The following is an 18,620-nucleotide window of genomic DNA, read 5'->3' on the forward strand; positions in this document are numbered from 1 at the left end:
GTCCTAGACTGGTTCAGGTCTCATCTTAATGACCGCAGACAGTTTGTGTGTATGGGTGGCTATAAATCCAAGATCAGTCCCTAATATAATGGTTTTCGACAGGGGTCAGTTTTGGGTCGTCTACTTCTCAGCATGTAAATTTATCCACTTGGTGGATAACTAAAATCGCTCAATCTTAATTTCCATTTTAACGCTGATGACAGACCGATTAATGTTCATTCAAGATCAGGCCAAAATGTGGACACTGTGTATCTCTCTTAACTGTGTTACTGTGATCAAGAACCGGATGTCTGGCAATTATTTGTCTTTAAACTCTCCCCATCAACTGCACAATGCCGGCCCTATGACAATGTCTACTGATGGTGTTACTCTGGAGTTTCAAAGCAAACAAAAAATCTTGGAGTTATCTTTGATGCCTCGCCAACATTTGAGCCTTTTATTCAGAACTCTGTTAAGACATCCTTTTTCCACATGAGAAATATTACTCGTTTACATCCTTTGCTGTCCATCTCAGTTGCTGAAAGGTTGATAAATTGTTTTGTTTTCTCACATATTGATTATTGTAATGCACTTCTTGCTGGAGTATCTAAAACCTCCATTAGAAAATTACTATAAAATTATTATGTACAAAACTCTAGAATTCTGTCCGGGGCTAAATCCAGTGATCATATTTCACAAATTTTAGAGTCCTTACACTGGCTCCCTGTCAAATACCGTATTGATTTTAAAATCCTTTTGTTAACTTTTAAGGCATTGCATGACCTGGCCCCTCAACACCTGTATGATCTTTTAATTCCTTACAAACCTTGTCAAAATCTATGGTCTACTCAGTATGGTCTTTTAAATATGCCCAAGACACTGCTTCACTCCATGGGTGATAGACCATTTTCTGATTATGCTCCTAAGATCTGGAACTCTCTCCCGATAAACATCAGGGAGGCAAACTTTCTAGCCACTTTCAAAACTCGTATTAAAAATATTTCAGAACTGCTTTTATTTGACAGGATCTGTTGCTTTGTTTTTAAAAGTATTTTATTGTGCTGCTTTATTAATGTGTGATGGATTATTTTGATTTTTGTGCAGCGCTTTGAGAAGGAAACGTTTAATGGCGCTATATAAAATAAATGTATTATTATTATTTAGTACGTTGTTGGAAAACACTTAATTTTTTGTACACTGTTTAAAAGAACGAAAGAAAAAATATAAATATATTGGTTAAATATACATCTTTTGATGGACTTAGACACATCATCAGTGATTGAACCTGAGGTCATTGGATGTTTGGGTCTTTCAACATCCTACATCCTCACCCAGGCGACAAGGCCGAGATTGATCAAGTCCCGAATTGTGTCTAAGTAGCGTGTACCCACGGATCACCCCTCTTGATTCACAGCCATCTAGAGGACTTCTCAACTGCCTCTGAGTTCTTGATCGCCTTTCTCTGAGGTGCCCCTTTGATGCCAAGACTGTATGCTTTGCAGAGAGATCATGCTGCGAAGCCTCTACAGCCCACCTCGATTGGCGCACACTAAGCGCTAACCCCACATCTGGCCCTCCTTTACTAAGTCTGCGTACTTGGCACGCTTCCTCTCATTGGCCTCTTCCATACGCTCCTCCCAGGGGACTGTCAGCTCAAGAAGAACCACTTGTTTTGTTGAATCTGAGAACAGATCTATGTCTGGTCAGGCTGCTTATGGGGAGACTCAGTTTGTTGTTCTGCCCATACAAAGCGATACTACTCAGGCTTCGTGGCAGGCCCAGCCATCTACGAAGGTAACGTCTGATCCTTCTTTCAAAGCCCTCTACTGTTGTTATCGGGAACTCGTGGCTCTAGTTCAAAGATGATGATGTGGACAAAATCCTAGAAGCAGCAGCCAAGGGCGACGCAGACGGGAAGGTCAATACCATGGCAACCATCATCATCAGCCTTGTTGCCGAGAGGTTTGGTACAGTGGAGAAGATCAAGATCCCCTACCTGAACAACCGTAGGGCAGAGAAGATCAGCCAGATAATGCAGGAGCTGCGGGTCCTGAAGCGGCAGCACAAGGAAGCGTGAGACAAGGAAAGAGATGCACTATCAAAACTTTGTGGCATCCTCATGAAAAAGCTTGCCACGCTTCGAAGGGCAGAATGGCACTGACGGGCCAAGAGACGGTCTGCCTTCATTGCGAACCCCTTTGGAGTCACCAAGCAGTTGCTTGGGCAGAAACAAAGTGGCCACCTCGTTTGTCCCAAAGAGGAGATCGACCACCATCTCCGCAATACCTACTGTGATGCGGCTCGGGAGGATGACCTAGGTCCCTATAGACCTTTGATAGATCCCCCAGGACCCACCACGGACTTCAACAGTAAGGAGCCCAGTTGGAAGGAGGTTCAGGTGGTCGTCAAAGTAGCCAGAGCCAGTTCTACTCCTGGACCACGTGGAGTGCCATACAAAGTGTACAAAAGGTGTCCCAGACTCCTTCAACGGTTTTGTCAGATCCTGAGGGTTATCTGGTAGAGGAGAAGGGTAGCCCAACAATGGAGATTTGCAGAATGTGTCTGGATTTCCAAGGAGGAGAATGCTAAGAACATCGAGCAGTTCCGAACCATCTCGCTGCTTAGCGTTGAGGGGAAGATATTCTTTGCCGTTCTTGCCCGTAGGTTGACGGATTTCCTCCTGAAGAATGAGTACAACGACACTGCTGTACAGAAGGGTGGACTCCCAAAGGTTCCAGGATGCCTTGAGCATACAGGTGTGGTCACGCAGTTAATCAGAGAGGCAAGAGAGGGGAAAGGAGACCTAGCAGTGCTGTGGCTCGAAGTCACCAATGCATATGGATCCATTCCCCATAAGCTGGTGGAAACAGCACTGGATCGGCACTGTGAGAATCTGGATTTCGTCCTGTCCTCTACAAATATTGCATCTGTGTTTAATACAAAGTTCATGTATCATATGTATTCATTCCTATTAATATTAGCTTCTATTCATATAAGATGTGCCTTTCATTCTTGTTGTTTAACCTCGTTGGAAGTTCTATCATGTCATGCTGTCTTATGTTGATATAAGTATCTGTTTTTCTCCATATCAAGGTTCCTAATGATGCCTATGGACGATTGTTCTGTTATTGTAATATTGAATATGTAATCATATCTGATTGTTCAGGAGGAAAGACTAGACAGAAAGTCTGGTGATTTTCCACTGTTTTGGTGGTTTTATATGACGCCTCCTAAGAGAAAATTATAAGTATTAGTCCTAAAACAATAAACATTGGACTCGGATTGAACAAGCACTTGTGTCTGTGTCAAACTTTGTCTCCAGGCCTGAAACTCTGTGTGTTCCGTCGACTAGACTCTTCAACCGTAGAATATTGTTAGACAAGGGGACATAAGAAGTTTACATTCTTTCAGTTGGGGGCTTGTCTGAGGGGAGACTCTTCTCTCATTGAACGAAAGAGAACAAAATACCTCTGGCACACTGACGATCGGACACAGACCTACATTAAAAGGGGTAAGTGTTTTTCTATACAGTTTTTATGACTTAAAGAAATCTAACGCTTACCCTGTAGGATTCTTGTGTGTTTAAATTCATGTTAGTGGGAGTTGATTCTCCCATTGTTGTAACACTGAGGCTGGCAACAGTAATTAGTAAAATAATTATTAACGAATATGAATAGGTTTCAATTCATGTTAGTGGGATTCGACTTCCCATTGTTGTGACAGCGAGGCTGGCAACAGTAATTAATAAAATAATTATTAACGCACGAATATGAATGGTTAATGCAGTCTTGATCACACTGTAATTTGGGATCGAAGTGTTAGCTTTGAGGTAAAGGCTTTGTTACTCACAAAAAATAAATAAAAATAAATAAAATCTGTTTAATGGTTATTCTAAAAGATAAATTCTTACAGTTAAAATTGAAAATATTATTGATATCACTGTTACTGCATGTATTGAAATATTGGTGTCAGAAAAGGACGGTGAATATAATATCCCCCTCTGAACACAATATAATACATGCAGCACTGTTGAAACTGTTGGTCGATTGAACACGAGGGTTTTTTTTTCTTTGTTTTGTCTGTACTGTACTGTTTATCACCGCCGGGTATATATAGAGTGTAAGATGGGAAATTCTGTTTCGAGGCCACTGCCGGGAGAAACGCCAGTCGCATTTATGTACAGAAATAATCAAGGATTTTATTCAGATCCATATGTTAGCAATATCGCAGGATGGTCGGAGGGAATAAAACCGAAAATTGATTTTCCCTATCCGAGGGAAGGTTCATTTGCTGATGAGTGTATGTTACTGGCAGGGGGCATGTCAACGGGAGGTTGGGGAGACCCAACATGGGATTATCCATACATGAATAAAGCTTATGCAGTATGGAAAGACATGAAAAAGGTTTGGGACCAGGGTCCGGAAAAATCTAAAATTATTGCGTATGCAAAGCAAAACCAGTGGCCATTTGAAAAGCCACCGGGATATACGAACCCTTGCCAGACACAGTTTTCTCCCTCTGCACCATCACTGCCGATAAAACCAAAAGAGATAAAACCGGAAAAGTTAATTGATAAACCTAATGTAACAACAAACCCTCAAAATTCAATGGTTTGGGTAAGAGCTGGAAACACGCTAAATGAAAGACCGTTAAGAATGTCTGATATGGAGGCGATCTGTAAAAGCTTGCCTTCTCCACAGGAAGCGGGTAAATATGTATCAATTTTGCAAACACATACAAAATATGGGCATTTTACAGGAAGATATTTCCGAGCGGTGTTGTTAAGAACACTAGAGAAAGATGTAACAGAGGAAATGCTGATTGAAAAATGTCCCGCATTATTACTTGACAATGATAAAATCACAAATAGCGGTACAGCTGCAAACCCACACGAGATGTTTTGGGAGACGGCTGCTAATGTTGAAACATTTTTCAAACAGCTAAGAGAGTTTCTTGATAAATTTTTAGAGAGTCAACAGGTCTTATCTTTTGAAACAGGCAGCAAGAGACTCAGCTGCTAAATTTTTTGTTCTTTTTAAGAAAGCATGGGTTGAAGATTCTAAATTGCCTATGAATAATGATATAAAGCCTCTATTTGTCAATACTCTGTTAAATAACATGAATCATAAACAAGCGCAATTGATCAGAATAACTTGCATGATATGACTTTAGAGAATGCCATGTTTACAGGCTATCTAGGAAAAAGGAACATTGAACTAACAGCTGTAAACCCTAGCCAAAGGAAGAAGTCTGAGGTCATTTGCTTTCATTGCGAAGGAGGGGCCATTACAAACGAGAGTGCAGAGAGTTGCACAAGTTTCGCACACACACACACCACAGAGCAGACATGAGAACACGGGTGCTTCATATCCTACTGAGTGGCATTCAAATCAAGCATAGGGATACTCACAGAGAGATGTCGGTTCTAATTTATGTGAGATAACCCTAACATTTTCGAGTAATGTGGAGGCCAATGGTCTTAAACCATTTTTCCACAAATCCACAAATATCCCAGGTGCTCCACTAAATCTTTTAGGTCGTGATATGATGCATAAATTAGGCATGGACATTAAGTTTACTGATAACAAGGTTGTTTTTTCCTTTCTGTCTAGTTTACAGGCATCCGTCGATCCTCTGCCTACGAGTGGACTGATAAGCGGCTCAAGGGTAACTCCCTCCGGTAGAAGCATATCTATAGGGGCGGACACCATGATTAACCCTTTGTTATGGTCTCAGTTCAGGGATGAAACTGGTTTCATTGACATGGAACCTTATAGGGCTAAACTTAAAACAAACAAACCTGTCTACATTAAACAATACCCTTTGTCTAAAGATAAGGAACAAGGCATTCAACATGTGATTGAAAACTTTGTCAAGCAGGGTGTCCTCGAACAAACACACTCACCATATAACACACCAATTAATCCTGTTTTGAAAGCGGATGGGAAAACTTGGAGATTAACTCAAGATTTAAGGGCAGTTAATCAGTTAATTATACCACTAGCACCAATTGTGCCTGATGTTTTGACTTATGAATTCAGTGCCACATTCGCACAAGTATTTTACAGTAATTGATTTGTGTGCAGCCTTTTTCTCTGTACCTGTACACCCAGATACTCAGCCTTTGTTAGCATTTACATTTAAGGGGCAGCAATATTCATGGAAACACCTTGCTCAGGGCTATGTGGACTCACCCGCTGTCTTTTCTGCAGCAGTACACAGAACTTTGGCCAAAATGACTGATTTGCCTTCAACAGTGTGTGTGCTTCAGTTTGCAGATGACATACTCGTGTCGGGGGAGATGGAGGAGGACTGTGAAAAAGAATCTATATTTGCTTGCAATGTACTTGCCAAAACAGGTTTTAAAGCCTCGAAAGAAAAACTTCAATGGGTTCAATCTAAGGTAACCTATTTGGGACATGTGTTGATGCAGGGTCTCAGAGCAATATCTACAGATAGGGTCCGGCTGATCAGAAAGGTTAAGTCCCCACGAACAATAAAGGAGCTACAAAGCTTTCTGGGACTAATTAACTATTGTAGACAGTGGATACCTGACTGTGCGATTCACGATAGGCACCTGAGGGGTCTGATAGATCACAAAGCTCCGCCAAACACATCATTGGAGTGGACTGCGGAAGCTGATGAACATTTCAATGCTTTGAAAGCAGCCATCACAACCGCACCAGCATTGGGCCTGCCGGACTACACCAAGCCTTTTCACTTGCATGTTAGGGAGACAGCGGGTGCCGCCTTAGGGGTCCTATTGCAACTTCATGGCTCAACATATAGGCCAGTTGCATATCTGTCTAAAAAGTTAGATAACAGTCACAGGTATGCCAGCATGTCTTCGTGCTGTAGCGGCATGTGCTCTGATTGTACAGATGGCTGAGAAAACTGTGCTGTCACACCCTTTAATACTATATGCATCCCATCAGGTAGGTGTAATTTTACACAACATGCAAACACAACACATGACAGCGCAACGACGCTTAGGTTACGAGGCTACTCTGCTGGCAACAAAAAATCTTAGCATTCAAACAACAGCAAACGTTAATCCTGCTTTGCTGGGTATTTTGGGTATGGTAGACATGGCAGATTTTAATGTTGAACATGATTGCATCTTTGAACTGACCACTTCTTACTCTTCTAGGTTCGATCTGTTGGACACGCCCCTAGAGGGGGGAGAACACATTTATGTTGATGGGTCTTGTTCAAAGCCATCTGACGGTGTCTACCTCTGTGGCTATGCTGTGGTTTCCGAGACAGGAGAGGTAAAAGAAGCTTTTGCTTTAGATTACAATTCGGCTCAAGCTGCAGAGTTGATAGCATTAATACGGGCCTGTGAGCTGATGACAGGAAAGAGAGTAACAATTCACACCGATTCTCGGTATGCTTGGAGTGTTCTTCACCATTATGCCAGAATGTGGGAAGCGAGAAGTTTTAAAACTACTGATGGAAAGCCAATAGCACATGCAAATCTGATAGGACAGGTAACTGAAGCAGTTCAGCTTCCGCTCGAAGTGGCCATAGTAAAGGTCAAGGGTCACGCTTCGGGGGAGGATGAACAGACTATAGGCAACAGAAGGGCTGATGAAGCCCCAAAGGCAGCAGCCCAAGCTCAGATTAAATCACCATTTCATCCAAAAAATGAATCAAAGGTAGCAATGACGGTGCACATAACGAATGTATCTGACATTGATATCAAATTCCTGCAAAGTCAAACAACACAGGGAGACTTAGAGCATTGGAGAAAAAATGTTTGCACTCCTGATAAGGAAGGGATTATAAGAGATGGACAGGGTAGAATAGCACTACCGAAATTAGGGTTAATCATCCTAATTAGACATTACCATGGGTTATCTCACACCAGTTGTGCAAAAGTAGTTCAAGCAATTAACCAATTGTACTGTATAGCCGATGTTCATAGAACAGCAAAGCTTGTTTTGGATGCATGCTTAACATGTGCTCAGGTAAATCCGCACAAATCAGCTAAGCACGATGCATTGACACATCCGGAAGCTCCTTTTCAACATTTACAAATTGATTTTACGCACATGCCGCCAATAGGTAATTTAAAATATCTTTTGGTAATTGTGGATCGATTCTCAAAGTGGCCTGAATCATTTCCATGCGCAAAGGAAGATGCTAAAACAGTGGTAAAAATCTTAACGAAGGAGATTGTGCCAAGGTGGGGCGTACCGGCCAGATTGGAATCGGATAACGGGACGAGTTTCACGTCAAAGGTAACACAGCTCTTAGCAAAAGCGTTGTCTATTGATTGGCATTTTAATATTCCATATCATCCGCAAAGTGCAGCAGTCGTGGAGAGATGTAATCGAACACTGAAAACACGACTAACAAAAGCTGTACTCGATACAGGAAGAAAGTGGGTTGATTTATTGCCCGCAGTCTTGGCAGAAATAAGAATGACCCCATCTTCCACGACAAAATTGTCACCGTTCGAGGTACTAATGTGTAGACCTTTCCCGACCCCGTGGGTCAAAGGCCGGTCTGGTATTTCTTGTTTAGGTGATCTTCAGGTGATCCAGGAAGACTACGTGACCTCCCTAGTCGAAAAGTTAAATTCGATATGTGCTGATGCTTCTTTGTGCCTTCCTCTTCCCTCAGAAAACCCTACTCATAACTTTGTTCCAGGACAAAAGGTCTTTGTGAGGAATCTGAAGCCAACAAAGGTTGGAGAACCAAAGTACCACGGACCAGCGACTGTGATTGCCGTAACACGGACAGGAGTTCTGACGGACTACCAGCCACAGTGGATACACGCTTCCAGACTGAAGTTGTGTTCTTCAGGAGAGCAGGCAAGCTCCAATTTAACATAGAATCTCAACAGGGGATTCACCTTAATACATCTCAGGGTAGAGAAAGCACTGACTAAGCTGAGGACAGAACTACCTTTTGTGAGGTAGGGGCCACCCAAAGCAAGAAGATAGGAGGCCCATTGAGCCAACAGTGCTGACTCCGTAGCTTCCTCTGAGGTGCATTGAGGGCCAAATTGAATCATTGAAATTATCCTAATCAATTTCCTATGGAATTCTTAGATATCAATTCTTACACTGCGTGCACACTAGCAGAAGCCCTTATTGTGTTCGGCCCAGATCTTCTTAACGCAGTAAAAACGACCATAGGAATTGCCCCTGACCCAACGAGAGTAGTGCTGCAACGTCGAATACCAGGTAGCCTAGTTCTGTATGCTTTCAGGCTAGAGGAGGGGGAATTAGTTGTAAGCAAGAGAGACTGCCCAAATCCACAATGATTGAACCTAACAGGCCGTGGCATCCGTTCAGGCAGCCAGGTATGTGTGGACTGCGTGGAACAACGATTATTCTAGTCCTAATAAGTATAATAATCACTGGTATAATCCTAAATGAAGAAGTAAAATTAGAGAGAAATTAAACTCTCGCCACACGGCCAAAACGGGAAGTAGATGAAAGTTTCCCTGATAAAGAGACGATCAAGGTCACTCTTAGGGCAGGCAGCAGTGCAAGCTTCCTTTGTGACCCAATATCTTTAACCATGGGGGCAGCTGGCAATATCGAAGCAGTTAGGGAACAATTCGGAGAAAGTCTGTATATCTGCAAGGGATCGTGTAGGTGGTCAGAGGTAATAGCGTATCATGGCCCTGAAGCCTTAGGCACCGACCCCAGGTTTGAAATAAAGATTGTAAAGTTACCACAGAGAGTAATGTGGGATGGAAAACGTTGTGTATATTGTGGTAAGGCAAAAACCATTCCTATAGAGTCTCATCCTTCGCTTCTTGGTCCAGACCATAAGGAAAGTTATGCAGGGGTAATGAATGTTACCATAAGAGAGGTTACATTTCGAGATGAAGGAATTTACTACTGCGTATGGGCCTTATTGGGTAAAGACCGTTATCAGGAAGTTCAAATTAAAATAGAACCGCCAACGATGAGGGAAATAAAAGAAAGAATTAAGGAACTAAGTGCAAACCCGATACCCAGCTATTTAAATAAGCAAAGAGAAGCACCACAGGATATTGAATTTTTTATGGGTTCTAATCTCGACCAAGAAACTAAAAAAGTAAGAGTTGCAAAATCTAAATGTGGTGGTAATTATGCATGTGCCTTAGCCTTATTGCAGAGAGAAGTCTTAGCAGATGAGGTTAGAGGAGATTGTTGGGTATGTATACAGCTCCACTCAATGTGGAGAACGCAGGAGCTTACAGCAGACATGCTAGTAAATGGTAAGGGTGATTGCAATATGCCAAAACAAATGTCTTTAATTGTACAAATGACTCTGAATATTCGAGAAGGAAGACCACCAACATCCGTAATGCGAGACTATAACTGTTCGTATACAGGAGAACCTTTTCAAGGTCCTGCCTTTTATGTAAATGCTCGTCCCGCAGAATTATGTGTGTGTTCCAAATCAGGCAGACATATAGTAGGAATGTCCGATTGTAGAAATGAAATTACTTTGTCTCAATCAAATAACGGACATCATAATTGCACCATACAATATCTCAATAAAACTACTGAGGGATTTGAATGTCCATTTTCACACTTAGACAGTTCACCAGGAATGGTGTGGGTTTGTGGTGAAACTGCATATTACCATTTAGATGCAGGGAAATGGAAAGGTTGTTGTTATGCTGCGATTTTGTCCACAGGAACTAGCATAATGGAAAAGACAAATCTGGCCACATCTTTGAATAGACATAAAAGGGAAGTAAAACTGCCAAATTATTATGCAGGCCATAAGACTAGTGATCCATGGACTACTCCTTGGGAGAACGTGGGATGGTCCCTAGCAGGTTTGTTTACAGGAACCGGTACTACTGTTGCTCTGAATAAAATTAATGGTCTGGCATGGCAAGTTCTTTCTTTGGAAAATGACACAGCACAAGCTTTAAACTTAATCTCTAACGAATTTAAGAAAATGAGAGTTGCCGTCGTGCAACATAGACTTGCTTTGGATATATTAACAGCAGAGAAAGGAGGAGTGTGAAAAATGCTAGGAGTATCTTGTTGTTTTTCAATTCCAGATTATGCAGACCATATCACCGACGTTGTGAAGCACATGAGAGAATCAGTTCGTGAACCCACACCGGTAGATGCAACATGGTTTCAATGGTTGGACAGCCTATCCGGGGGATGGGGATATTGGATAACCGGTACAGTAATTCCAGTTGTGATGACCATCTTAGCCTTGTTATTATTTTTGCCATGCATGTTGCAGTGTGTGGTGGGATGTGTTAAAAGATCTGTTACTTCCTTTACAACCAAAGGAACCGATCGAATGATGTTAGCAAAAAGAACGACTGACGTCAACCAGGCTATGCTGGTTAGACGCACATCTAAAGGTTATCGTCCGAAAGATCAGAATCAAACTTGGGGATCCATATTTGATCATAACAGCGATACGGACGAGGATGATATTGATTGTGTTCAAACGCAGGAGTTAGAACCAGAACCAATACCGGTGATAGAAGAACCAAGAAATGTTGATGGACGTGACAATGTAATGGAAGGAGATAATGGGCTTGACGATTCGGTAATTGAGATTGGCACGGTAGATGATGAAGAGTAGATATAATTATGTTTATGTTTTCGTTTTTATTGAGGGTGATTGGTGTTGTTATGTTTTTATTACAAATCAGTCCGATTGATCTTTTACCTCAAAGAGCAGCTTGCAAACCAGAAAACCACATAAAAATACGCAAATGCAACTATCCTTTTATTAAAGATTTTGTATTAACCTTTTGATTAACCTTTTGTACTACTCTATATATATTTGTTCTTTAAAGGGACACAGGACTGCTTGTAAGACCGTTGGTCTGAAAGTGGCCATTGTGAGAATCTGGATTTCGTCCTGTCCTCTACAAATATTGCATCTGTGTTTAATACAAAGTTAATGTATCATATGTATTCATTCCTATTAATATTAGCTTCTATTCATATAAGATGTGCCTTTCATTCTTGTTGTTTAACCTCGTTGTAAGTTCTATCATGTCATGCTGTCTTATGTTGATATAAGTATCTGTTGTTCTCCATATCAAGGTTCCTAATGATGCCTATGGACGATTGTTCTGTTATTGTAATATTGAATATGTAATCATATATCTGATTGTTCAGGAGGAAAGACTAAACAGAAAGTCTGGTGATTTTCCACTGTTTAGGTGGTTTTATATGACGCCTCCTAAGAGAAAATTATAACTATTAGTCCTAAAACAATAAACATTGGACTCTGATTGAACAAGCACTTGTGTCTGTGTCAAACTTTGTCTCCAGGCCTGAAACTCTGTGTGTTCCGTCGACTAGACTCTTCAACCGTAGAATATTGTTAGACAAGGGGACATAAGAAGTTTACATTCTTTCAGGCACCATGTCCCAAATAAAATCAGGGACCTCATCTTGGTCTACTACAAGAGTTTCAAGCTTAGAGTCATCTCTGGGACAATCACATCCGAGTGGCATAGGCTGGAGAAAGGGATCATCACTGGATGCACAATTTCAGTGATCCTCTTTGCCTTGGCCATGAACATGCTGTTCAAGTCAGCTGAAGTCGAGTGTAGAGGTCCACTCATGAAGTCTGGAGTCCGCCAGCCCCCCATTAGAGCCTTTATGGATGCCCTGACCATTACAACAACGTCAGTGCTGGGGTGTCGATAGATTCTTCAGGGCTTGGAAAGATCATCACCTGAGCTCGGATGCGTTTCAAGCCTGCAAAATCTAGGTCTCTGGTGCTCAAGAGAGGGAAAGTGACTGACAAATTCCGTTTCTCTCTGGACGGCACCCAGATTCCATCGGTCACCGAGAAACCAATCAAGAGCCATGGCAAAACCTTGATTGCCCCCTGAAGGACGCTGCATCCATCAAGGCCACAAACAGGGAGCTGGAGGTGTGGCTGACAGCAGTGTACAAATTGGGTCTGCTGGGAAAATTCAAGGCCTGGATCTACCAGCACGGTGTTCTCCCCAGGATCCTGTGGCCCCTACTCCGGGCCTGGTTCCTCCTGCATCTCACTAGGAGTGATCCCTGTGCGCTGTACCAGTTGCTCCTTTTACACTATTATTGATAAAATATATTAATATTTTGTGGGCAAAAATATTACTTTATTACTGAATAGTAAAAAAAGTTAATTCATCTGACTTAATCAAACAAGAGTCTCTAAAACACCATCTAGATAAAACTATATTTGTTGCACTGACTGAAGGACCACTGGCTATGCTAATATGACTGACTGAAGTAGAAAAAAAACATAAGATACTCTTGACCTTTAACCCGGCTGAAACCACTCGTGGTCTAGGAACTCTTCTAACGTTAGCCTGTTGGCTAGTGGAACGAAATTGGAACGATTGATCAAGTCAAGGCATTCTGTGAGGAGAAGTGTTTAAAGGAGGATTAGTCACATATGTTCTTTGTAAAACACTGTCAAACATAACAATAGCTACTGAAATATTTCGTTTTTATATATTGTTCAGGAAACAATATCCTGTTTTCTTCAACTTATAGTAAGAAAGTTGCATTTGGTGAGAAAAACTGATGAGAGAAGAAGCTTGGTTTGTGTTTAACAAGGATGTTTTGTAAGTGCTGGTGTCTTATCTTTAGATAAACCAAGATCCTTGATCGCCGGGTTGCAGAAACAAGATCGCCTCCCCTCCGGTCGTCATCATTAAGAGCAGACGACCCAAATAAAAGACCATCTTCGCAGCCCCTTTAGTTCGCTCTGTAATGCAAGACAATGTGAGCAAACATTTCATTAGCAAACGTCCTTCAAGTCACAGTATAATGGGATCAATTCATTACTGTACATTTGGACAATCTTGGGTCTATTCCATCTCACCTTCACATGTATGGACTGGGATTAGATGGTTGAATCCAAACTCGATTAATTTCAGCACCATCGTCTTTGTGTTGACAGGACGTTTTGGTTGTGTAAGTCACGATGGGAGATATGGTGGCCAATGCAGTGTTTGGCTGCGTTCACTGCTTGACGCATGAGATGACTGGCCTCCGTTTCCTTCAGATGTTCATTATGACTTCTCAGGAAATCACCCAAGGTCTTGCAGGGATGTGGATTTTCCAAAATGAGGATGTGTTTACTATCAAACCAGCCCAACATTTCTACAATGTTGGGGCATTTCTCTGGTCAACAAAGGCTTGTCATGTCCAGGCTGGAAAAAAATGGTTAAAAAAGGTTAGCAGACGGTAGGCAGGGTTATCAACACAAATGCATTTTTGTAGTTGCCTTATTTTGAAATCTCCTCTTTTAATGAAACATGTACGATGTGCACGAAACATGATGTTTCCTGTTCAGCATTCTATTAAAATGTTTCAAACAGAATCTTTCACAACAAATAGAAATCCTTTGCAAAAAGGTGTTACATGTCAAATCTGTTTATCTTATTTGCAACCTAGAAATACTTAAGTGCAGAATCTTTCAGATTTCTTCTCAATTTGTAAAAGATTTTTGGACTCCACTGTAAATATGAAATCCTGTCAACTCACAATCTTCTTAGATGATCCACTGTAAGGCACACGGTCGATACGTTTGATGGCGACCTGCAATGAGAAATCAGCACATGTCAGCTTTACAGCAGTATATCAACATATCTGGATCAAACTTTTAACATGTATGGAATTACACATTTACACAAAGAATGTTCAACCACTTTAAAATGTTTGATGAATAAAGCGAAGGCGTTTCTACCTCCTGGCCTTTGGATCTGCCAGTTCGCTCATACACTTTGCCACAGACTCCCGATCCTATAATCTTGCCCTCTTTATAAAGCGATGAAAATTGTCCTATAAACAGAAAATACAAAAGGAACACTTGAGATCTTATTTCTTTGTCTCACATAAACTTCAATAGCAGTGATGTTTGCAATTTAACAAAATTCATCGAGTGCGATTCAACAGAATGAAAATGTGTTAAAGTCGGTAAATAAAACCGCAGGGATCGCCTGGGATTTGAACCAGTGCTCTTACAATGCTACTACAATGCTCTTACCACTGAGCTTCAGGAAAGTTTTACAGGAAATTTATCGGGAATTAGAAAATGCTTTCAAACATGATAAATCTTGAGATTAACACACACTTAATAAAACAAGCCTGATATTGTGCTAGACTCGAGTCAGTAAACAACCGTTTCGTCATATTATCTGAATCAATACTTTTAGCTAGATGATTTATTTTGGGATATAGATTTTGTCACGGACCTGGATTTCTCATGTCGTTTGCTGTAACTCCTGCAGATGAAGACACCATGTGAAGCTCTTTTACTTATCGTCTGTCTGTCTGTGTGGACTTGTCGAGTTTCGTATCGTCGCTATCTGACTGTCTGAAAACACTTGATAGCAAGTTATCGTGTGATCCGTCGTCACTTTCGCTAAAAACAGCACTGAGAAGATACTTCAACTCGGCGTCCTGATAAGAATTGGTTACTGGGTTGACTTCATGACGTTGGCGTTCATGATGCAGGACATTTTTCAAACACACACACACGGTGAATTTAGGTCGCCTAGGAAACCTTTTGTAAATGTTACTTTCAAAACTAGCGGCGTAACATTGATACTTAAAAAAATCGCGTTGAGTGTATTGTTTCCGTTATGGCGTTCCAAAGGGTCCAAATACATGACTTTGCAGAACACACTCGTCTGCGTCTGTTGCTTGACTCGTTGGTCTGCCGAACATGACGTTTGAGTCTCACTGAACGCCTGAACTTACAACCAGTTTTATGTTTTTATTAGTGGTGGGCCGTTAACGGCGTTAACGCAGTGAGACTCTTATCGCGCGATAAAAAAAATGTCGCCGTTAATCTATTCTCAAAGTTGGGTTGGGAGCTGGGTCTATACTACACAAGCTATGATGACTTTCACCTTGATATTTTAGCACGGATGTATACCAGCTTAACTGCACTGTACGGGGCGAGAACGAGATTTTTTAACTCGCGTGATTCGCGTCATTCGCGGAAGCAGAAGCCGACTCATCATCTCATAACCAGGGCTTCATTCGCGCGATTCGCGCAGCAAGTAGGTCTATGGGCTCTTTCCATTACATTTAAATCACTCGCGCTTGACACGCCATTCGCGTTTGGTCTGAACACAACATAACGTTACTGTGAAATTACCGCATCAAACGTGACGTGCTAACATGGATGCAGCTATGAAGCCGCCGGGTTTGCTTCAGGGAATATTAATTTTTAAGAAGCTTCCCAATAGAAACATCGCAAGACTAAGGTTGTTTGCACATTGTGCAATGCGGAATTGGTTTAAAAAAAACACTTTCTCTCAACAGGTAGTGGTCTAGCTTTAGTTGAAACCAGTAACTTTGTATTGAGATCTAATGTATTATGGCTCCTGTATGACATATCGCTTGTTGCTCCCTCACTCTTTGTAAGTCGCTTTGGATAAAAGCGTCTGCTAAATGACTAAATGTAAATGTACTGTAGGAGCTCTTCCAGTCTCAAGTACCTCCTAAACGCAAAGCATCCCTTAGCTAATGCGGAAGTAAACACAAGTTCATCTTATTGAACAAAATTTAATTTTCATCACCAATTATCATAGTAGAACAGCTTTCTCAAGCAGTTTGTGATGCATTTTGGAAACAGGAGATGAGCCCCTGGTCTTATGCGCCACCTGGCTTGAGAAACCCGTTCTCAAATACTTACTTTTAGTCATTATTTGGGTAGCACACATATTCTGAATGCCTTCGGCAGAATTCAAATGAGCCATTTTAATCTAGATTAATCTAGATTAATTTTGGAATTAATCTAGATTAATCTAGATTAAAAAAATTAATCTATGCCCACCACTAGTTTTTATATTGACAATACCTTTAAAAAGTTATTAACTGAAAGTAAGTGTATTCTTTCTTTTTGGAATAGTAAATTAAAGTTTGAGTATGTTGTAATCATTTGACTGATCTCACATTTATTAAAATGAGCAATTAATTTAAGTTCTTTTTACCTTGTTTATTCTTGCTCACAAGATATTATCACATCCCCAAGGGGTAATATCTCGTGGCCACGACAAAACTAATTGAAACGAGCATGTCCCCTCCCGGTAGCCGTACATGTGAGATTTGTTGAGCTAATAAAAATAAGAATATAAGCCTACTTATATCTGCCAAAATGAAGATGGAGTCTTCTTTTTCAAGAAAGTGCTTCATCAAAAGAAGTACTGTTGCTATGCCAGTCCGGTTATGCGGCATGTCTGTTAGGTCATTTTCGTAGTCCTGTAGAAGTCCCTGAACTTCTCTGTTCTGAGTCAGTCTTTGGAAGAAATGTATGATCCTCTTCCCATTGGTTTGTAGAGCCTATCCAATTCGATCACAGATATCAATACCTGTGAGAGTTTTGAAATGGGCAGAGTCCCCTTTTTGTAAAGAGGAAAGGCCATTGTTCTTCAATTGAATTCAAACTTGGTTGAGGGCAGCTGTTTATCATGTGATGCTGATAAACGTATGTTAAATTCATTGACTTGTCAATATCTGGCAAGTCCGCAGCTCTGGGACCAGCAGAGTGAAATATGCCTGCCATATTTTTTCGTATGTCCTCTAAAGAGTCAACTGTTTCTCCTTCTGGGAGACATTTCGGCTGCCAATTTGTGCAGCCATAACTGTCTACTTTGCAACGTACGGTTTTGGAACTAGTTCTACCATCACTAGTTACAGTCATTGCCCTTGGTCTCCCCATTCTTTCACTTACATTGTTTCGGTTGACATGTTCAACTCTTGTTTTAAGTTGATTGACAAGAGAATAGTAACCTATTCCCAACTTTTCACCCTCCTCACTTGTGTCTGCAAAGGTAAGAGGATATTTTGAAACAATCATTTTGGCTATCTCTACACAGGCAACTCTGTTGGGATTTGGACAGTGTTCTTGCATAGCTGCCACCACAGTTCTCACCATGGCCCTTCTGTCCGCAGGGTTAGCCCTGTGCTCTTTTATTATGGGCTGTGACAGTGAAGCTGGCATTTTGTCCCATTGAATCTCAAATTGATGTATCCATCAGTTCTGTGTTTTTGTCAAAGATAATCCAGGATTTTGGGATTGTGTACGAGAAGGTGTTAGGTAGGCATGTCCATCCGTCAGTTCCATATTCAAGGTAATGACACTGGCTTACACTGGCACTGCCTGTTCATTCAGTATATATCTGACATCAGTGTCCCCTCTAGCAGTCAATTCTTTGAAAAAGAAGAAATACATTAACAGATATTTACAAATCTAATTTATTTACAATATATACAGTTTACAGATGAGATAACCATAAAGGTAGATAAAGGCACATTTAACAAGTGTTTAAGAAGCTACTTTACAATATAATTTTTCCCCAGAATCCTTACTGTCATTTTAAAGACCCAATTAATTCTGTATCTCACGAAAACACTGTAAATATTAGCCCAGACCATAAAACAACTAAAACTTCTTAAGTCTTATTAAAAGAGATATCCTCAAAGAATATCTTATAACATTAACATTGCTTACATACATTTTTTGCTTACCTCTTTGTTTAAAGGCTTGGATGACTTTACGGCACTGTATTGCTGTTAAATGATTCTGCAAAGTCATCCTTCTCAATAAAGACAAGGTTCTCTTTCTTTGTGACTCCAACCACTGATGATAGGTGTTCTACAATAACCATCAACCTCTTATAGTCT

At 41.0% G+C, this 18,620-nt stretch overlaps 1 pseudogene; it reads left to right on the plus strand.

The window, feature by feature from the left end:
• Nucleotides 1–1,846: 1,846 nt before the first annotated feature.
• On the plus strand, nt 1,847–13,035 carry LOC130416190 (uncharacterized; annotated as a pseudogene).
• The last annotated feature ends 5,585 nt before the right edge of the window (nt 13,036–18,620 follow it).

The sequence above is a fragment of the Triplophysa dalaica genome, unplaced genomic scaffold (assembly GCF_015846415.1).
Source record: "Triplophysa dalaica isolate WHDGS20190420 unplaced genomic scaffold, ASM1584641v1 Contig1, whole genome shotgun sequence".
NCBI classification, from domain to species: Eukaryota; Metazoa; Chordata; class Actinopteri; order Cypriniformes; family Nemacheilidae; genus Triplophysa; species Triplophysa dalaica.